Below are 23262 nucleotides of genomic sequence, written 5' to 3'. Positions count from 1 at the left end.
TGATTTTTTTCAGTCTAGAAAAGAATTAACGTTGATGCTAATCCTCACTAATAATTAATTGGAATCTGATCTGTGGTCTCGTAAAAGCATCATGGATAAAATATTATTTGCATGCGCTTGTCTTCCAGCTTGGCCCCTGCCTCTCCCGTGCATTCATCCTGCTCTGGGCCCAGCTCTGAGTCCCTATGATTGACCTGTATTCTCACAACCAGGAAGCACAATGCCCAGCAGGTTTCTAGCCTGTCTGATCCTGTCCCAAAGCTTGGTAACCAAGTCCTGTTTTACTGATTGTGGTCTACTTAATTCCATGCTTCCTGGTTCTTGACCTTGGCTACAAACTGGCTTATGAAATATTCCTGATAGAAGTGAACTTCCTGTAATAAGAGGACCCTTACAGTAAGATTTTAATTTCCTTACTAATGCAGGAATGAAACTGTTGATCAGAGTTGCAGTATTGATTCTTCCTGTGGCCATGGATACACATATGGGTAAGAAATACAGTTTCTTATGTATTTTATGATAACTCCCTCACTACCACCTTTACCATGTGGGACTTACAGTAGCCTAGAATGATTTAGATTGGCATGGATAATCCCAGCATTATAGAGGAATTTTTATCTGTGTTGTAATGTGCTTTTTTCTTGATTAAGAATGAGACAGCAGGAAGGGTATGAGTAGGGATATGAGGGAAGGAATTTATATTACTCTGTATGGGGCAATTGAGCTAAGCTATAAGGATGCAAAGGCATAAGAAAGACACAGTGGACTTTGGGGACTCAAGGAGAAAGGGTGGGAAGGGGGTGAGAGAATAAAGACTACAAATATGGTGCAGCCTCTATTGCTTGGGTGATGGGGACACCAAAATCTTACAAATCACCACGAAAGAACTTACTCATGTAACAAAACACCACTTGTTCCCCAATAACCTATGGAAATAAAAAATAAAATAAAATAATGTAGTTTGATGTGACAATCACTTTTTACAAATGTAACGAGATTCCCCCTCTCAATAAACAATAAACCAAAAAGAAGGAGGAGGAGGAGAGGAAGGAAGGAAGGAAAGAAGGAAGGAAGGAAGGAAGGAAGGAAGGAAGGAAGGAAGGAAGGAAGGAAGGAAAGAAAGAATGAAAGAAGGACCCATAAGATCCACTAATCAAATATGCCAGATAATCTAGAAATGTATTTAGAGAATTTAGTATTCTCCCTATAGTGATGGCTTTACTCCAGGGGTCATAATGCAGTGTCAACTAAAAGTGAGCTTGTAGCTGCTTCATGGAACATAGAGATGCTTAAACAAGGAGAAATTAAGCTCCCGAGAACTCTTAATAAGATAATCACATCAGACCTTGAGTTCAAGTCCTATTTTATAACAGTGTTTTCAAAATGTTGTAGTTTATTGTAGTCAGTTTAGAATAATGGCATAAGCATTGTTTTCTCTTTGGTTCTTCCTGCCAGTAAACTCTATGACCTTAAGCTATCTATCTATACTCTTATTACTACTTATGAAAAAAAAAGAATCCCATAATTTATCTTACAAAACCTTGGGGCTACTTTTGAAGCACCACATTATTTCAATTCATAAATATTAATAGCAATGAGACCCAGAAAATTGCTGATTTAAAGAAGAAAATTGAACATTTTCACTGGAATCACTGGCAAGATATGCAGCAAAAGCTATCATTGCACATAGTGCCGGTTGATGCCCATATATCAGAAACCTCAGAAGAGAAGCCAACATTTGACTCAGCAGAAAGATTGATCCCTATTGCTGTATCCTCCCATTTGGAATAATGTTCCAGGAAGTTTGTACTGCCACTCCCTATGCTGAATAAATACACAGATTCTGTTTTAATTATGCATCAATCTTTCCTTCATATGAAATTCCCAGATAGGTAGGATGGAAGGTCTTTGATAGTTACTTTATAGGAGTCAAGGATTAGTCTCTTTTAATTCTTAGAAGCCACTCTTGTGCCTAGTATTTCACACATGCAGCATAATGAACAGCTGACGTAGTGAAAGAAAGTGTGACCACAGAAACCATACTCACTAAAACTAGGTCCGAAGGTTACTTGTTTCAGGCCTCAGGCTTCTGCTTGCCAAGCCTGAGGATGGGGAGGAAACACTAGCATGGTGAGAGGTAAGTAAAGTTGGCTTTTCCAGGTCTGGCCATGACCCTTCCATTAGGGCCTCTGTATCCCAGGCAATTAATAGTAAAATGTTGAAGGATCAAGGACCAATGAAACTTTTTTGTTACTGAATACTGTGTGTGTGTATGTGTAAAAATCCTGTGTGTGTGTATGTGTAAAAATCCTGACATGGCACTGGTTACACTTGAATCTTAAGCAGCAGACTTTTTATGTCAGTCAATAACTAAACTGGCATATTCTGTGAGTTACATTTGTATTCATTCTCCCTCCTCCATCTTCAAATAATTCCTCATATTTAACACTCAATTAGGGGAAGTGTCCCTGGACTCTTAATAATGATATAATATCAACTTCTTGATGCCTCTAGAATCTGGTGGCCCTTGTTTTAACACACTCAAATATGCACTACATGGATTTTCATGTCACTGCTGTCTTTCATGGTGTTTTTGGATTCCCTATTGAAAAGCATCAGTGCTTTTAATACAGAGCTTCAGCAATCATGTGCCTGGATTAATCTGTCATCACAGCATCGACACCCTGTGCAGCAAAAAGTTTAGAAACACAATTTTCCTGGCTTCTGAACAACGCTTTGGCTAAGGAAAGAAAGACAGGAAAAGGTAGGCCCCTAGGTTACATCTTTCTGAGAAAAGATACAGGTTTATCAGATAAACTTAAATCAGAGAAAGTTAAAATTATTTTGAAAGAAATACATCTTGGAAAGTTTCTGTAAGAATAACACAGAGCTCTGTCATCAACAAGGTGTAAGTCATTCATAATTAGGAATCTGTGAGAGATGACTCATGTCTCTTGGATATATGAACATAAAAGCAATTAGTAGGGTGTGAATTATTTGGTTTCTAAATGGCCTGACAGCTATGACAACCAAATTTAGATTTTTATCCGTCCAATACTGGTTCAATGTATTCAACATTAAATTAACTCTTTTATTTCTTAGAGTCAGTGAGAAGCTTTCTTCAAAAACTTGTTCTTAATATTTATGATTACACTTTCCTGTTGAAGGAAAGGGAACATGACAAAAAGATGTGATTCCAATAAGCAGCCACCAAATTGAATGTGTCATCCCAGTGAGCATGTCCAATGTAATGCGGAACTTCAGATCTCATGATGGACAGCCAGGCACCTGCTCAGCATACACCATGCACATGATAAACTGAGTGAGCTGGTAAACTTAATTGCACTGAATTCTGTAAAGGACACTTCACATACTCAAGGCTGTCTCATTTCCTTGCTCAAGTGAAATTTATAACCTAACATGTACACATTGATATAAGCCTAGAGAATTGAGGACCATGAAGAGATTAAGAAATTAATCACATCCCAGTGATTTATTCCTTGGGGTTATCTGGGTGTTTACATAACAGCATGGGAGGCAGACAGAATACTGCTTAAAAGCAATGTCTTGGGAATACGACAGAGTCCAAATACTGATTGCGAAAATTTCTAGTAAAATGACTTCATGCAATTGACTCCCTCTATGCCTCAGTTTCCTATTTCATAGAAGGTACTGTGAGGATTAAATGCAACATGCTTCCTAGATCATGAACTTCTTGAAAATAGTATCTATGTGTATCTTGTTTGTTACTGAATCTCTGGTACCCAGCATACTCTCTAGGATATAGTAGGTGCTCAATAATGTTAGGTGAATAATTATGTAAAATATTTACTGTAGTGTGTGACATATTGAAGGAAATACGATGGTAGTGATAATTTTATTCTTAGAAGCTTTAAGAATCCCTTTAGTGGTTTCTCAATACGCTTAGAATAATTTTTACATTCCCATAAGGCCCTGAATGATCTGACTTGTTTCTGTTGTTCCAATTTTATCTCGAGTGAATCTTCTATTCCTTTTTTCAACCTGTAGCCACACTGCTCTTCTTCACTGTCTCAAATAATCCAAACTATTTCCTTCCTTAGGACCCTTGCACATGCTTCTTTCATTGTATTTCTGCCATTTCACATTCTGCATTCAGTTCTTTTTCCCAAATCCTGGCCCTTCTAACCGAGAGCTGTCAGGCACACTACCAGATGCTTTGTTGTGAAATCATAGACGCAATAACCATGAAGGACTACACACTTCTCATAGATTTCTACACTAGCCTATTTCCTTATACACTCCAGCAGGTGAACAAGCTTAGTTTCCTGAAAACTCAACATGTTCACTTATGCCATGGGTGGTTAGTAACATTTTTCTGATCATTTTTAGGTCCTTACTTCCTCAGCTTCTCCCACAGTTGTACAAAGTGAAATTCCTATAATAAATTATGTATTCTATAACATTGTAGTTATTCTGCTTTCCTGATTAAACACTGATTGCTAAACTTATTGGCAGTAGAAACTTAAAGGTCAGTATCTGTAGTTGGTTCTTATCTTATTGGATTTAAAGGCATCCATGTTCCCATGGCCAGTAGCAAAGGAGGCACCAATGATACACCGACAAAATAGTTATTTAAATACTCACATTTTGGCATAAAGTGCCTATAGGAGACAAGGCTTTGGAATGATCAAATTTTTCCATGGAACATTCTAATAAAAATAAGGTGCATTATGTGGTTGATTGGTTGCTTTTGAATATAATAGAAAACTTGGAAAAATAAAGTAATATTTTTGGGATTTCAAAATCCCAGCTAAGTATATTGGATCAGGGTGGAAGGAAATAAGATTAGATCAAGCTGAATTTGTTGATAAAGGTGCACTATGCAAAGATTTTGGATTCAAAATGTCACCTTGAGCAACAGAGGCTCTAACAGTTTGGTTGGTTGATTGACTGAAGCCTAGACCCAAAGGTAACCTACACTAAATCAAGCTGTAATGTTAATGCTTTCCTGATGTACTAAGAAGAAAGATATCCAAAGGCTTAGGGAGATTTGAATGTTGGAGTAAATTTATGCTGTAAGATCTTTTTACCTATTCATTAATCTTGAGAAGGTCTAGAAGACAACCCATTTACCAAGACTGTGGAAGGCTGAAAGAAATTAATTCCTGAGGAGAGCTTGTGGCATCTTTGAAGACCATTGTGGTGGCTAGTTTTATAGGCCAGGAATGATAGGGAAACTCTTGCCATAAAACAGAACCCCTGGAATTCAGTGGAGATAATGAGAATTGCTAAATGTCAACAGCTAAATGGTAGCATATCATCATCAAAAACAATGTGAACATGAAGATCATCATGGGCAGCAGAGCCAAGGCAGTAATTAGGATGACTTGACCAACAGAGATCTTTGACATTGGCTAGATGATAATGATGTACCCAGAAGTGGAATCGATTGACAGCCTACTAAAATCTTAATTAAGTGGAAAAGCTCTGAGTCTTATGAGCAGGAGTTTACTTGTGTCATCACAATAGAGAGATGTGACCAGTACTTCAACTAATTTTCAGACTTGAGCAAGTGAGCAGATTTAGAGTATCTTGAATGAATTGAAGGTCGGATTCCCTTGAGGAAAGACCCTGCTACATAGTCAACAATTGATGCAGCATCCTTCCTCCTATCCTTCCCCAAAGGGACCTGGGGTCACTCACCAGCATGACTATGCATTGGAAAATAGAAAATAATCACATTTTTAAAGGGATTATTAGGCACTGTCTCTAAAATGACATTTATTCCTGGAGATGCATACAGCACTGTGGTCTGACACCTGAAATAGGGGCTTATTGAGGTCAGGTGATTGATGGAGTATTGGCTTGGGTTCTGAGTGTCCTCAAATGCTCTTTGTGATTTTTTTCCTCCAGTTTTGGAATTATATAGTTGAAGTTGATAAACTTAGCAATTTTCATAATCCTCATATTGGCCATTATGATAGGAAAGGCTATAATATGTGGAAACCACTAGAACTGGCTTTGCATACAAAGATAATAAACCCAAAGTAGTACTGCATTCCTGGAGGGATTGTAGAGATTAGCAATACCATCAAGAACTTGAAGATGCAGAAGTAGTAATTCCCACCATATGCCTACTTAACTTGTCTGTTCCTCTTGCGCAAAAGACAGATGAATCTCAAGAAATGACAGTGGATTATAATAAATTTAATCATCTGGTAACTACAATTGTAACTATTGTACCAGACGTGTTTTTTGCTACTGGAGTAAAGGAACACATTACCCGGCACAATACATAGATAGATAGATAGATAGATAGATAGATAGATAGATCTTAATAGATAGATACTGACTTGGCAACTGCTATATTGTCTGCAGATATAGTCTGCTATTACCAGAGCAGTTTGCCTTCAATGGGCAGGACCAAGAACATACTATCATTGCATATCAATGTGTTATATCAACTCTACAATTCTGGTTTATAATTTCATCTTCAGGAACTTTGAACACCTTTCCATGCTAGGGAATATCACATCTGTCCATTGCATTGATGATATCATACTGCTTGGACATGGACAAAATGAAACAGGAGCTACTTCATACCCTTTGGTAAGACTCATATGCCAGAAAATGGGAAATTCCACAAAAATTCAGAATCCTGACGTCTTTGAGAAATTTCTAGGAATCTTTGGAGAGAGGTTTAGCAAGTTTGGGGTTGTATGACTGATGGTTGCATTGTGTTAGATGGAAATATAATTTTGCTTTTATCTTTTCTGAGAAATTAAGTATTTGTTTAATATGAATGCTAAATTGACAAGAGGTAGATTGTGGTGCTTTCATACTGTCGTTTTAGCTAAATTGAAAGTACATTTCTATATATTTCAGATTAGGCTTGTCTACTAGAGACATTTTATGTGAAATTTGAGAGGTAGAAGTGAAGCAACCATTATACTCTGAAGGCTGTTGTTTAAAGGTGATAAAGAACAAATGCAGAGATGCCAAGAGGTTCCAACTGGTCCTTATCTTGCCCCACTGTGAATGTCTTCTTCCCAAATGCCTATTCTATTTCTGGCTAAGGATTTAGAAATAGGCTAAGTTCCTTGAGGGCAAGATCCAGGTTAAATTAATTGTTAAATCACAGGGACAGGCAGTCAATAAATGCTTGTCGATTTTCTATCAATCAGTCGCCCTTCTGTTTCCCCTTTCTATCATCTTCTACTAATGTGATAAGAATTGCAATTTCAGACCAGAAAAAATCAGATATTTTAATTCTCTTGTTTTATATATAAACAAATATTTTGCATTTTGCCAAAATTTAAACAACTAGTTTATAGAAGAAAAAGCACTAGGATTCCGGTCTCTTGACTCCTAGTCCCCTGCTTTGTCTTCTCCAGTAGATGACTAAATTACAATGAAAACAACTTGCCTTTGTAAAGTAATTTATATATTTCAAAGAGTCATACATGTTATCTTAGTTAATCCTTTTCACTAACTCTCTGAGGTAAACAGGACAAAAAAATTTTTTTTTAATAGCAGAGATGAAAATAAACTACTCGTATAAGGTCATTTTTAATATAAAAATAAAACAATTTTTTCCTTTTATACTTTTTAAGGGATATTATAAAAACTAAACTTGCACTTTCTAAATTTGTAGAATCTGTAAATTAGTGCATTTGTGGAATGTAGACTAAGAATCATTTCTTTCTACTATATTCATGATTAATGTATAATATCATAATGCCCACCTGACTCTGGTGGCTGGGTTGGTGAGAACAGTGACCCAAAAGTTAATATTGTGAAAGACATTTGAAATGGGAGAGAAAAAGATCACTGCATATTCCTTCAATCTGGTTGTAGTCTAGCCAACTCTCTGGGGATTGTCTGAGTCTATGACGGTGTGCACATTTGTTTGTCTTTGGTCAGTCTATTTAGCAACTTCGTGGGATGCAAGTTAACTTGTAGAATGGTGTAGATGTTTTCTGTCCATCGTAAAGCTAATGACTCTTGTTCATCACAAAGCAAATGAATTTTGTCCAGTAGGGAATACAAATCTCATTGCAGTACGCAGGTGGTAAGAAGGCAGGGCATCTTTATTAATAGTGCCATCAGACTATCAGATGGCGAGGAGAAAATTATCCAGAAGGAAATCGAGCTGTTCATGTGATGGGACACTTACATAAGTCACTATTAATCAGATGGATGCAAATTATGTGACAATGAAAATATTATTTTTTGCCATCAGATTACAAACATTAAAAGGATGGCAATCACTTGCAAGGCTACTTACAGCATATGATAGAGCAAAGCTTTTTGGAGGGCAATTTCAGTACTCAGAAAGCTATTTGTAAAGATATTGACCTGCAGCTTTACTCCTAGGCATCTATTGTGCAGTAATGCTTGTATATATTTGCAAAAACATGAGTAGAGATGTTTGTTATGACATAGGAAATCAAGAAGCTGTAAAGTGCTAAAAGTACATCAATGGAAATAGTTAATACAAATTATGGTATATAAATACTACGAAATACTCAGTATTTATTAAACAAAATATGGGCAATCTATGTGTATGAACATAAAAATATGTTCACATATACTGTTGGGTGAGCATAGAAAGGCACATTGGTATCATATATAGAGTCACCCCATGGTTAAAATATTACCACATAAAATGAATTTCTGGGATAAACTACACTAAACAGTGTTTACCAGTTTAACAGGATTAACAATATTTACTTCTGGTGAATTGGGCCAGGTGAAGTAGGCCGGGTAAAGAGATACAATCATGTTTTTCTTTTTCTTTTCTTTGTTTCTTTTTCTTTTTCTTTTTTTTTTTAGACAGAGCCTCACTCATCACCTGTCACCCAGACTGGAGTGCAGTGGCACAATTTCAGCTTACTGCCATTCCGCCTTCCAAGTTGAAGCAATTCGTGTGCCTCAGCCTCTCAAGTAGCCCGGAACACAGGTGTGTGCCACCACGCCCAACTAATTTTTGTATTTTTAGTAGAGATGGGGTTTCAGTATGTTGGCCAGACTGGTCTCAAACTCCTGACCTCAAGCGATCCACCTGCCTCGGCCTCCCAAAGTCTTGGAATTATAGACATGAGCCAACGCGCCCGGCCTCAATCATGTTTTCCCTAGATAATTTTCCATAGTTAGAATATATTACCAAAAAATCAAGTATATTTTTATTGCTTTTGTAGCATAAGAATTTTAAAATAAGAAAATAACTTCCCATTCCTAGTTCAAATTTGAGGCGATGAAATTCTCTTGTTCTACTTGTAATATTTAATCAACATGATTATTTCCATGTGTTTCACTGCTGGGCAAGAAAAGAGCAGAATAACTCAGAAGTTATTTCTTGCAAAAGTGTTCATTATGGAGCTCTCTTAAAATATTGAAACAGAAAGACATTTATACCCAGCTTACCATTATTTTTAGATTGAAAAGAGCGGGGCAACTCTAGGCAAGTGACTTAAATTTTAGAAACCTATGTTAATGAAGTGCCAGTTTCATTTCTGTGCTGAAGACTTGCTGTGTGGGACAACCAACATAATAGACTATTTTTCAAATATTTCACTTTCAAAAGTGACTGCATTGAAATGTCAGGGGGTATGATATGAGGAAGAGGGAACTGAAGGAAAGACCTGAGCCCTATTCCTGGCACTGTGTCCTACTAGTTATGTGACCTTGCAAAATACACTTAGTCTCAGAGCCTCCAGTCCTTCATCTATAAAATGATATTAATAACTACTCTTCCTTTTTCACAGGGTTGTCCTTTGAGCTTACTGAACTTGCATGTTAGAAAGCATTTTATAAACCAAATTAAAACAGAAGGTATTAAACCATATCAGATCCCGCTTTATAGTTCTGCCTTCTTTTTTATTTTTCATTAGTTTTCAGTTACCTAGCAAAGTACCTGGCACTCAGTATCTGTTTAATAAATAGTTGAATGAATGCATTACAGGTTAGTTTCACTCCTCCGAGCCCTCATGCTTTTCTGATATTGTACAAGTTAACTGAAACAGGTGAAAGAGTTTGTTTAGGAAATAAAAAATTACCACATTCCACAGACTTAGAGCAGTTAATTTCTTGGGAGCAGAAAATCATTCCCCCTCTCCCACTGGGCTAAGAGGAATTCCATTAGGGCAGCCAGATAATAATCCACCAAAGCCACCACATCTCTGCTGGGCAGTAAAACACTCATAGGATTAGCTCCGTCAGTCCTGTCACATAATGGGTTTCTGAAGAGTCAGGAGCATCTCTTTCAGAATTTTTTATTTGGGGTCAGCTGGACAATTTCAAAAAGCTATTGACTTTAAAGGGACAGAACAGGCAAAAAGCCTCTTTTGAAGTACAAAATTCATTGTTCTTTTCTTAAACAGCAAACTAAATGAGATACCCATAGGATGGCAGGACAGTTTGCAGTAACAAACTAAACCAAATCAAAACCAAAAAGCTTTCTCTTGCCCTTGCTTCATATTGATGAAATGGTTTGTGAACTGATCTATACTCTAACCATGACTGTATTTGGCATCTTTGAAAGGTAGCTTGAGCCTTAGTGGATTCGTCTGGAAGGTTCTTTGGTATAACTAAATTTCTCCAATTCCATTGCATTTCTTTGACTGCCTAGGCATCTTTCTCTGTTATACACATTAAGGGTTATACAGGCAATTATAAAATTAAATAACAAGTTCTAAAAACAAGTTTTAACTCCAGTTGGTAAAAAGTCTATAAAATATTAGATTTTATTTTCTTTCTCTTAGAAAAAGGGGAAGTATTCTAAAGAATATAAAAAGACTAGGCCAGGCGCGGTGGCTCATGCCTGTAATCCCAGCACTTTGGGAGGCCGAGGCAGGTGGATTGCGAGGTCAGGAGATCGAGACCATCCTGGCTAACACGGTGAAACCCCGTCTCTACTAAAAATACAAAAAATTAGTCGGGCGTGGTGGCGGGCGCCTGTAGTCCCAGCTACTCGGGAGGCTGAGGCAGAATGGCCCGAACCCAGGAGGCAGAGCTTGCAGTGAGCCGAGCTCGCACCACTGCACTCCAGTCTGGGCGATAGAGCAAGACTCTGTCTCAAAAAAAAAAAAATAAATAAAAAATAAAAAAAGAATATAAAAAGACTTATTGAGTCCTAAGAAGTCATGAAGACAGCTTTGGAAATGTTATAAGCATCAAGATTTACTCAAGATACACCTGCTTCTCTTACAAAAGGTAAACAGACTTGATTTTTTTTTTCAATTGGAAACAGACCTGATTTTTTTTTTCAGTTGGATATTCCAAAAATATGGAGATGTGGAGAAAGTTAATTTGGAAGAGGGTTGTTAGGATTCAATGTGAGTGACAGAGAAATATGAGGGAATGTACATGCCTTTACCTTGGTTCCCTGCCTCCTGCTTCCCCATCTTTGAGTATGGAATTCATGCAGATTTAGTCAGCTTTCTTTTTTGTGTGGTTTTTATTCATTCTGTCACCAGGTGGTGCTGCACTGTATGATGATCCTATGTGTAGCCCTCCTGTTTCGGCAATCAAGTTGTGGTCTTACTAGAACTCGCAATTAAGAGCATAATAGAGCTATAAGTTAAAAGCATAAGTAGATGGTGGGCTTTTATTCTCCATAAACTTGTCTATATTTGTGCTTCTCTTTGCAGTGTAGTGTTGTTTTTTCTTAATCCCCCAAGGCAGTTTCCTTTATTTTGTCCCAATGTATTATTAAACATCACTTTATGATTTTAAAAAGTAGCTTAACTAGTTTTAAAAATCATTTGTTTTCTGTTTTGCAAATTGTAATATGTCCCCTTTAATTTTTGCACTCTGGTGAGATATTGTTTATCAGGCAATTCCAAACTGAAACTTATGCCATGTTGGATGTGTCATGAGAATTCTGTTCATCTCTACCTCTATAGATATTAAGGATAAATATGGGAAAATGAAACCTGCATGAGATAATAGCATACCAGAGTTGATTAGGGCTATCAAAACTTATTTAAAGGATTCATTATACTGGTAAGTTTTGTTGCCACTGTAGAATACAGGGCATACTCATTAAAAAAAATTAATACAATTTTAGAAATCAATAAAATTTAATACATTAATTTAAATAAGTATTTAAATTAATAAATTAAACACATTTTTTATTAAACAAAAATCTAAAAAAACCATTAGGCTATTCTGTGTTGCTATAAAGAAATACCTTAGGCTGGGTAATTTATAAAGACAAGAGGTTTGTTTGGCTTACAGTTCCGCAGGCTGTACAAGCATGGCATCAGCATCTGCCTAGCTTCTGGCAAGGCCTCAGGAAACGTCTAATCATGGAGGAAGGCTAAAGGGGAGCTGGTGTATCACATGGCAAGAGTGAGCAAGAGAGAGAAGGTGGAACATGCCACCCTCTTAAAATACCAGATGTCATGTGAAGTCAGAGTGAGAACTCACTCGTTACTCTGAGGAGGGCACCAAGCTGTTCATGAGGCATCCACCCCATGGGACCCAATCAACTGCCACCAGGCCCCACCATCAACACTGGGGATTACATTCAACATGAGATTTGGAGGATACAAATACCCAAAATATATCAGAAAACAAAATTTATTTTGCTTATAATTTATTAATAAGGTAAATTTCAAAGAGAACATTCCGGACCAGATAAATTATCAGATTTTGATGTAGATCTCTCTTAAAGTATATTTTTAAATGCTACATAAAGGGATGCTGGTCTCTGAACTACTGTAGTTTAATATTCTGATATTTCTGTCAAAGCTACACGTTGTAGATAATAACAACAGGTCCCAGATGTTTTAAGTTAATTCTTGTTTTAGATGTGCCTGTTGTCTCTTAAGCATATACAGTAGTAAACAGTAAGTCATCTATCTTCATTTTTTTCTTTTTCATACAAAAGTCTCTTGCAAAGCTCTTTTCCTTTCTTGCTTTATATGTTCTCTTGTTCTCCTGTTTCTTTTCTCTGCAAAAATCCCATATAGTAAATTCCACCTACATAACTGCCTTTTCTGACTGTATCGTTTTCTTTTTTCTTTCGCTTTGCTTTGCATGGTCTTAAATAATTCTTTTAAGTTTATAGTAATAGCCTAGGTTGTGTTAGTTGAACTTCTTCTTCTTCTAATATTCAGCAATAGCTGGTAAAGCAATCATCAAGCCTTCAGTGTATCTTGATGGGCCACAGTCATTTCCTGTTACTCTTCCTACATCCCATTAGCTGGACCCTCAAACTTCACTCTAATCCCCCTGCTAAAACTCTATCCCAATGGCTCAATTTTTAGATAATTTTTAATTGTAGTAATCAAAATATCTATGAATTCTAAATTTTCAAAAGATAAGAAGTATCAATTTGGCCATTTATTTTCCTGGAAAACTTTTATCAGTTGTGTCCTGTAAAGAAAATGGGTACATGAAAGAAACAGTAATTTCTCCTTAATTTTCCTCCTTTGAGGGGAGGGATGTGGTTCCTGTGATCAACCATTATCTCTTAAGGTCATGAAACAGTATGTAATGTAAGAGCTTCCCTTCCTTAATATAGATTAAGTTACATCAATGGCTAGTGAAGGAATCACCAAATTTTGAGTGTACTTTGAATATGTACTAGGTGATGATTATATTGCCAAAGTCTCATTTAGGGATAAGTTTAAAATGAATAACAAATAAAAAAGAACTCTTTCAGGATACATTATTTTTTATCTTTCTCAATAGAATAAAAGGCCAAGAAAAGGCTTTATGAAACTGTCTGTGAATAAATTTTAAAATGACGAGTGAATATGTTTTTGGTAGTATTGAATAATGTACAGAAATCACTCATGTAGGAAATAATTATAACAAGTAATTTAACAAGGCTTAAAGGATTAGACAGTTTTATGAGCATTAATGACATACCTGTTGCTGATAGAAGAAAAACAAAAGGATATAGAGCACACATGATCCATCATGAATTGCTGTCATTCTAACATATTATTCCAAGGATGTGGGGGTAGGGAGTTGGGAGAGTGTCCTTCTGACAAAGGAAATAATTTTGACAACCCAAGTATTATTAAGTAGTAGCTGTACTGACAGCTTCCCAGTAAAGGCCAGTTAGGCTGGTAAGGAGGCCACACAAAGTCACACCATGGGGAAAGGCACAGAAGGATTAAATAAATCCAAATAACCTGCATATTCCCAAACTGTGACTTATAACATGGAGAAACAATGACTAAGGTCATGGCCCTATAATAATAATCATAATTAAATTATTATAAATTAAATTAGTTTTTAGTAATATTATATTAAATTATTATACATAATAATAACTAAATCATTACTGTAGAGCAAATGACAGATTCTAACCTCATCTAAATTTTATAAAACTGGATTACTGGGGAGTTGAGAGAGGAAGGAGTTAAAGCTGTTGATAGTATACTTCAAAATCCAGGTTCAAGATTCCCTAATCACTCAGACTTCAACTGATGAACATTAAAAAACAAACAAACAAAAAACACAACGAAAACCTAGCATGTTTGCTGATCTAACTTTTGTTGTTATTGTTTTGTTGTTTGAGACAGGGTCTTGCTCTGTCACCCAAGCTGGAGTGAAGTAGCTTGATTAAGGTTCACTGCAGCCTCTGCCTCAGGGGCTCAAGTGATCCTCGCACCCCAGCCACTGGAGCAGATGGTACTACAGGCGTGTGCCACCTAGCCCAACTACTTGCTCTTTGTGGGTTTATTTTGTATTTTTTTTAGAGACTGGGTTTCACCATGTTGCCCTGGCTAGTCTCAAACTCCTGGGCTCAAGCCATCTGCCCACCTTGGCATTGCGAAGTACTGGAATTACAGCTGCGAGTCATCGTGCCTGGCCTGATCTAACTTCTATATGTTCACTTTATTTACAAACATATGTTTCTCTTTCTGACTTTAACATGTAATATAAAAATGTTTGTAGTTTAGTGCATCCAAAGGTAAAAATCAAGTTTTCCTGGCACATTTGTAGGCTTGAAGATTGCTTCCATAGATAAATGAAAAATTGTTAAAAGTGAAACATACATGCTTGAAAAGATATTATATATGTATATATGTTTTTAAAAGTCAAAACCAACAGTGAGTTTACTAAAAAAAGAAGCAGAACACTGACACATCCAATCCCATTTCACTTCCCTATAACCTAACACAACCATTTCCAACACTTTGAACTACACATTCTGTTATTTAATTATATATTTCCAAGTAACATGCTTTATTGCTATGTCTTTGCTCTTTAGTTTTATACATTACCTATACATTCCTTATTATGAAATATAAGAATTTATCTTTTTTTTTTAATTATACTTTAAGTTCTGCAGAACGTGCAGGTTTGTTACATAGGTATGCATGTGCCATGGTGGTTTGCTGCACCCATCAACCCATCATCTACATTAATATTTCTCCTAATGCTATCACTTCTCTATCCCCCCACCCACTGACAGGCCACAGTGTGTGATGTTCCCCTCCCTATGTCCAGGTGTTCTCATTGTTCACCTCCCATTTATGAGTGAGAACATGCAGTGTTTGGCTTTCTGTTCCTGTGTTAGTTTGCTGAGAATGATGGTTTCCAGCTTCATCCATGTCCCTGCAAAGGACATGAACTCATTCTTTTTTATGGCTGCATAGTGTCCCATGGTGTATATGTGCCACATTTTCTTTATTGAGTCTATCATTGATGGGCATTTGGGTTGGTTCCAAGTCTTTGCTATTATCAACAGTGCTGCAATAAATATAAGTGTGTATGTGTCTTTACAGTAGAATGATTTATAATCCTTTGGGTATATACCCAGTAATGGGATTGCTGGGTCAAATGGTATTACTGGTTCTAGATCCTTGAGGAATGGCCACACTGTCTTCCACAATGGTTGAACTAATTTACACTCCTACCAACCATGTAAAAGCATTCCCGTTTCTCCACCTCCTCTACAGCATCTGTTTCCTGACTTTTTAATGATTGCCATTCTAACTGGCATGAGATGGTATCTTATTGTGATTTTGATTTGCATTTGTCTAATGACCAGTGATGATGAGCTTTTTTCATATGTGTGTTGGCTAAATAAATGTCTTTTTTCGAGAAGTGTCTGTTCATATACTTTGCCCACTTTTTGATGGGGTTGTTTGGTTATTCTTGTAAATTTGTTTAAGTTCATTGTAGATCCAGCCCTTTGTCAGATGCATAGATTGCAAAAATTTTCTCCCATTCTGTAGGTTGCTTGTTCACTCTGATTATAGTTTCTATTGCTGTGCAGAAGCTCTTTAGTTTAATTAGATCCCATTTGTCAATTTTGGTTTTTGTTGCCATTGTTTTTGGTGTTTTAGTCATGAAGTCTTTGCCCATACCTACATCCTGAGTGGTATTGCCTAGGTTTTTTTCTAGGGTTCTTATGGTTTTAGTTCTTACATTTAAGTCTTTAATCCAAGTTGAGTTAATTTCTGTATAAGATGTAAGGAAGGGGTCCAGTTTCAGTTTTCTGCATATGACTAGCCAGTTTTCCCAACACCATTTATTAAATAGGGAATCCTTTCCCCATTGTTTGGTCAGGTTTGTCAAAGATCAGATGGTTGTAGATGTGTGGTGTTATTTCTGAGGGCTCTGTTCTGTTCCATTGGTCTATATCTCTGTTTTCGTACCAGTGCCATGCTGTTTTGGTTACTGTAGCTTGTAGTATAGTTTGAAGTCAGATAGTGTGATGCCTCCAGCTTTGTTCTTTTTGCTTAGGATTGTCTTGGCAATGCTGGCTCTTTTTTGGTTCCATATGAACTTTAAAGTAGTTTTTTCCAATTCTGTGAAGAAAGTCATTGGTAGCTTGATGGGGATGGCATTGAATCTATAAATTACCTTGGGCAGTATGGCCATTTTCATGATATTGATTCTTCCTATCCATGAGCAAGGAATGTTTTTGTATTTGTTTGTGTCCTCTTTTATTTCGTTAAGCAGTGGTTTGCAGTTCTCCTTGAAGACGTCCTTCGCATCCCTTGTAAGTTGTATTCCTAGGTATTTTATTCTCTTTGTAGCAATGGTGAATGGGAGTCCACTCATGATTTGACTCTCTGTCTATTATTGTTGTATAGGAATGCTTGTCATTTTTGCACATTGATTTTGTATCCTGAGACTTTGCTGAAGTTGCTTATCAGCTTAAGGAGATTTTGGGCTGAGACGATGGGGTTTTCTAAACATACAATGATGCCATCTGCAAACAGAAACATTTTGATTTCCTCTCTTCCTATGTAAACACGCTTTATTTCTTTCTCTTGCCTTATAGCCCTGGCCAGAACTTCCAATACTATGTTGTATAGGAGTGGAGAGAGAGGGCATCCTTTTCTTGTGCCAGTTTTCAAAAAGAATGCTTCCAGCTTTTGCCTATCAGTATGATATTGGCTGTGGGTTTGTCATAAATAGCTCTTATTATTTTGAGATACGTTCCATCAATACCAAGTTTATTGAGAGTTTTTAGCATGAAGGGGTGTTGAATTTTGCCGAAGGCCTTTTCTGCATCTATTGAGATAATCATGTGTTTTTTGTCATTGGTTCTATTTATGTGATGAATTACATTTATTGATTTGCGTATGTTGAACCAGCCTTGCATCCTAGGGATGAAGCTGACTTGATGGTGGTGGATAAGCTTTTGATAGGCTGCTGAATTCAGTTTGCCAGTATTTTGTTGAGGATTTTCACATCGATGTTCATCAGGGATATTGGCCTGAAATTTTCTTTTTTTGTTGTGTCTTTGTCAGGTTTTGGAATCAGGATGATGCTAGCCTCATAAAAAGAGTTAGGGAGGAGGCCCTCTTTTTCTTTTGTTTGGAATAGTTTCAGAAGGAATGGTACCATCTCCTCTTTGTACCTCTGGTAGAATTCGGCTGTGAATCTGTCTGGTCCTGGCCTTTTTTTGGTTGATAGGCTATTAATTACTGCCTCAATTTCAGAACTTGTTATCAGTCTATTCAGGGATTTGACTTCTTCCTGGTTTAGTCTTGGGAGGGTGTTATGTGTCCAGGAATTTATCGATTTCTTCTAGATTTTCGAGTTTATTCGTGTAGAGTTGTTTGTAGTATTCTCTGATGGTAGTTTGTATTTCTGTGGGATCAGTGGTGATATCCCCTTTATCATTTTTTATTATGTCAATTTTATTCTTCTCACTTTTCTTCTTTATTAGTCTGGCTAGCGATCTATCTATTTTGTTGTGTTTTCAAAACACCAGTTCCAGGATTCATTAATTTTTTTGAAGGGTGTTTCATGTCTCTCTCTACTTCAGCTGTGCTCTGGTCTTAGTTATTTCTTGTCTTCTGCTAACTTTTGAATTAGTTTGCTCTTGCTTCTCTAGTTCTCTTAATTGTGTTTTCAGGGTGTCTATTTTAGATCTTTCCCACTTTCTCCTGTGGGCATTTAGTGCTATAAGTTTCCCTCTACACACTGCTTTAGCTGTGTCCCAGAGATTCTGGTGCATTGTGTCTTTTTTCTTATTGGTTTCAAAGAACTTATTCATTTCTGCTATATTTAGTTATTTACCCAGTAGTCATTCAGGAGTAGGTTGTTCAGTTTCCATGTAGTTGTGTGGTTTTGAGTGAGTTTCTTAATCCTGAGTTCTAATTTGATTGCACTGTTTTCTAAGAGACTGTTATGATTTACGTTCTTTTGCATTTGCTGAGTAGTGTTTTACTTCCAATTATGTGGTCAATTTTAGAATAAGTGCAATGTGGTGCTGAGAAGAATATATATTCTGTTGATTCGGGGTGGAGAGTTCTGTAGATGTCCATTAGGTCCACTTGGTGCAGAGCTGAGTTCAAGTTCTCATTATCCTTGTTAATTTTCTGTCTTGTTGATCTAATACTGAGAGTGGGGTGTTAAAGTCTCCCACTATTATTGTGTGGTCTTGTGTAGGTCTCTAAGAACTTGCTTTATGAATCTGGGTGCTCATGTATTGGGTGCATATATATTTAGGATAGATAGCTCTTCTTGTTGCATTGATCCCTTTACCATTATGTAGTGGCCTTCTTTGTCTCTTTTGATCTTTGTTGGTTTAAAGTCTGTTTTATCAGAGACTAGGATTGTAACTCCTGCTTTTTTTTTTTTTTGCTCTCCACTTCCTTGATAAATATTCCTCCATCCCTTTATTTTGAGCCTATGTGTGTCTTTGCACCTGAAATGGGACTCCTGAATACAGCACACCAATGGGTCTTGAATCTTTATCCAGTTTGCCAGTCCATGTCTTTTAATTGGGGCATTTATCCCGATTATATTTTAGGTTAATATTGTTATGTGTGAATTTGATCCTGTCATTATGGTGCTAGATGGTATTTTGCCCATTAGTTGATGCAGTTTTTTCATAGTGTCAATGGTCTTTACAATTTGGTATGTTTTTGCAGTGGCTGGTGCCAGTTTTTCCTTTCCATATTTACTGTTTCCTTCAGGAGCTCTTGTAAGGCAGGCCTGGTGGTAACAAAATCTCTAAGCATTTGCTTGTCTGTAAAGGATTTTATTTCTCCTTCACTTATGAAGCTTAATTTGGCTGGATATGGAATTCTGGGTTGAAAATTCTTTTCTTTCAGAATGTTGAATATTGGCCCCCACTCTCTTCTGGCTTATACGGTTTCTGCAGAGAGATCTGCTATTATTCTGATCAGCTTCCCTTTATGGGTAACCCAACCTTTCTCTCTGGCTGAGAGAGAATTTTTCTTTTTACACCACTCCCCTGTCACCCCCACCAGCCTTTGCCAACACACACACACACACACACACACACACACACACACACACACACAGTGTTTTAGCCAGTTCTATTTTTCACTATATCCTGCAGTTTTAGAAGTATTTGGAGTGAGCAATTCCTAAGTCTTTCCAAAGTTCTGCAATGGGTATTAACTTGTCTCTTGTTCCCCTTACCTCCCTCTGCCTAGTATTTTGTTAAGTCAGTTACCATTCGTATATCCACTTCCCACTTTCCAGCATTTTGACTTCTGTTTTCTGTTGTTTCTCCCCCTGTTATTTTTATAGTGGTATTTCTTTTTTTAAAAACCTATCTGTTGTGCATTTTGGAGCAAGAGCAGAGATAAATGCATGTGTTAGATCAACGTGTTGGGATCATATAGTTTCATTATCTACTTTGTAGGAATACAAAATTCCAGAAAAGTGGTTTCACCAACACATTTAGGGTTCAGTGGCAGAGTCAGGACTAGACCCCATGACCCTGATTCCCAGTATAATTTTCTGCTGCACCACTATCTCTTATAATAGACCATTATTCTTTCCTCTTCTTCACAGATGATTGAATTTTTACGTAAGGAACTTACCTCTACCTGTTTAATAATTTAATATCCACAAGACTACTGGAATTCATTATTTGGTACACTGTTTCTATAAAGTGCTTTTCTATCATTATCCCAATATATATGTGTGCCACACTAGTAAATGATGATGTTATTTACATTTTCACAAGTAGTGCAGCTAAAAGTAGACAGTTATTACATTTATATATAGAATTAATATTTGAAACCTAGAGAATAGATTTTGGGGGATTGTAGATAACAGGGTTTTTCTTTTTTAAACAATTGTAAGAACAGAATGAATGACCTTCATGATTGGTATAATCTTGTAATCCTCATCCCCACTTCAGCATTTTTCTTTTATTATAATAATTACTTTGTAGTTTTTTATTGACATGATGCAAATTCCCTAATTTAAAAATTAATCGCTGTAGAAAAGTACAAAGAAACAATAGCAACAAATTATTCCAAAACCAAAACACAACTGTAAACCTAATTCCAGGTATCACTTTCACCTATATAGAAAGATAAATTTGTAGGGAGGAAAGGAGATTTGTCAAAATAATTGTATAACAATGGGCTATTTAAAAAAAAACACTTGGGTTTGGGAGCAAGATGGCCGAATAGGAACAGCTCCAGTCTCCAACTCCCAGCACGAGCGACACAGAAGACCGGTGATTTCTGCATTTTCAACTGAGGTACTGGGTTCATCTCACTGGGGAGTGCCGGACGATCGCTGCTGGTCAGCTGCTGCAGCCCGACCAGCGAGAGCTGAAGCAGGGCGAGGCATTGCCTCACCTGGGAAGCGCAAGGGGGAAGGGAATCCCTTTTCCTAGCCAGGGGAACTGAGACACACAACACCTGGAAAATCGGGTAACTCCCACCCCAATACTGTGCTTTAAGCAAACAGGCACACCAGGAGATCATATCCCACACCTGGCCGGGAGGGTCCCACACCCACGGAGCCTCCCTCATTGCTAGCACAGCAGTCTGTGATCTACTGGCAAGGCAACAGCGAGGCTGGGGGAGGGGCGCCCGCCATTGCTGAGGCTTAAGTAGGTAAACAAAGCTGCTGGGAAGCTCGAACTGGGTGGAGCTCACAGCAGCTCAAGGAAACCTGCCTGTCTCTGTAGACTCCACCTCTGGGGACAGGGCAATAACAAACACAGCCGAAACCTCTGCAGACGCAAACAACTCTGTCTGACAGCTTTGAAGAGAGCAGTGGATCTCCCAACAGGGAGGTTGAGATCTGAGAAGGGACAGACTCCCTGCTCAAGTGGGTCCCTGACCCCTGAGTAGCCTAACTGGGAGACATCCCCCACTAGGGGCAGGCTGACACCCCATACCTCACAGGGTGGAGTACACCCCTGAGAGGAAGCTTCCAAAGCAAGAATCAGACAGGTACACTCGCTGTTCAGAAATATTCTATCTTCTACAGCCTCTGCTGCTGATACCCAGGCAAACAGGGTCTGGAGTGGACCTCAAGCAATCTCCAACAGACCTACAGCTGAGGGTCCTGACTGTTAGAAGGAAAACTATCAAACAGGAAGGACACCTACACCAAAACCCCATCAGTACATCACCATCATCAAAGACCAGAGGCAGATAAAACCACAAAGATGGGGAAAAAGCAGGGCAGAAAAGCTGGAAATTCAAAAAGTAAGAGCGCATCTCCCCCGGCAAAGGAGCGCAGCTCATCGCCAGCAACGGATCAAAGCTGGACGGAGAATGACTTTAACGAGATGAGAGAAGAAGGCTTCAGTCCATCAAATTTCTCAGAGCTAAAGGAGGAATTACGTACCCAGCGCAAAGAAACTAAAAATCTTGAAAAAAAAGTGGAAGAATTGATGGCTAGAGTAATTAATGCAGAGAAGGTCCGAAACGAAATGAAAGAGATGAAAACCATGACACGAGAAATACGTGACAAATGCACAAGCTTCAGTAACCGACTCGATCAACTGGAAGAAAGAGTATCTGCGATTGAGGATCAAATGAATGAAATGAAGCGAGAAGAGAAACCAAAAGAAAAAAGAAGAAAAAGAAATGAACAAAGCCTGCAAGAAGTATGGGATTATGTAAAAAGACCAAATCTACATCTGATTGGGGTGCCTGAAAGTGAGGGGGAAAATGGAACCAAGTTGGAAAACACTCTTCAGGATATCATCCAGGAGAACTTCCCCAACCTAGTAGGGCAGGCCAACATTCAAATCCAGGAAATACAGAGAACGCCACAAAGATACTCCTCGAGAAGAGCAACTCCAAGACACATAATTGCCAGATTCACCAAAGTTGAAATGAAGGAAAAAATCTTAAGGGCAGCCAGAGAGAAAGGTCGGGTTACCCACAAAGGGAAGCCCATCAGACTAACAGCAGATCTCTCGGCAGAAACTCTCCAAGCCAGAAGAGAGTGGGGGCCAATATTCAACATTCTTAAAGAATTTTAAACCCAGAATTTCATATCCAGCCAAACTAAGTTTCATAAGTGAAGAAGAAATAAAATCCTTTACAGATAAGCAAATGCTTAGAGATTTTGTCACCACTAGGCCTGCCTTACAAGAGACCCTGAAGGAAGCACTCAACATGGAAAGGAACAACCGGTACCAGCCATTGCAAAAACATGCCAAAATGTAAAGACCATCGAGGCTAGGAAGAAACTGCATCAACTAACGAGCAAAATAACCAGTTAATATCATAATGGCAGGATCAAGTTCACACATAACAATCTTAACCTTAAATGTAAATGGACTAAATGCTCCAATTAAAAGACACAGACTGGCAAACTGGATAAAGAGTCAAGACCCATCAGTCTGCTGTATTCAGGAGACCCATCTCACACGCAGAGACATACATAGGCTCAAAATAAAGGGATGGAGGAAGATTTACCAAGCAAATGGAGAACAAAAAAAAGCGGGGGTTGCAATCCTAGTCTCTGATAAAACAGACTTTAAACCATCAAAGATCAAAAGAGACAAAGAAGGCCATTACATAATGGTAAAGGGATCAATTCAACAGGAAGAGC

The 23262-nt window shown here is 37.7% G+C and overlaps 1 long non-coding RNA gene across 1 annotated transcript in view; it reads left to right on the top strand.

Annotated features, from left to right (window-relative positions):
• LOC144333472 (uncharacterized) overlaps window positions 1-23262 on the top strand; it is a 342525-nt gene that overhangs the window by 32167 nt on the left and 287096 nt on the right. Inside the window, exon 2 of the long non-coding RNA XR_013402140.1 lies at window positions 426-488. This is a non-coding gene — a long non-coding RNA (uncharacterized LOC144333472). The remainder of the gene's footprint in view (window positions 1-425; window positions 489-23262) is intronic.

The sequence above is a fragment of the Macaca mulatta genome, chromosome 12, assembly GCF_049350105.2.
Source record: "Macaca mulatta isolate MMU2019108-1 chromosome 12, T2T-MMU8v2.0, whole genome shotgun sequence".
In the NCBI taxonomy this organism is placed as follows: domain Eukaryota; kingdom Metazoa; phylum Chordata; class Mammalia; order Primates; family Cercopithecidae; genus Macaca; species Macaca mulatta.
The sequence above is the reverse complement of the archived record's forward strand: the minus strand, read 5'-3'. Positions and strand labels throughout refer to the sequence as shown.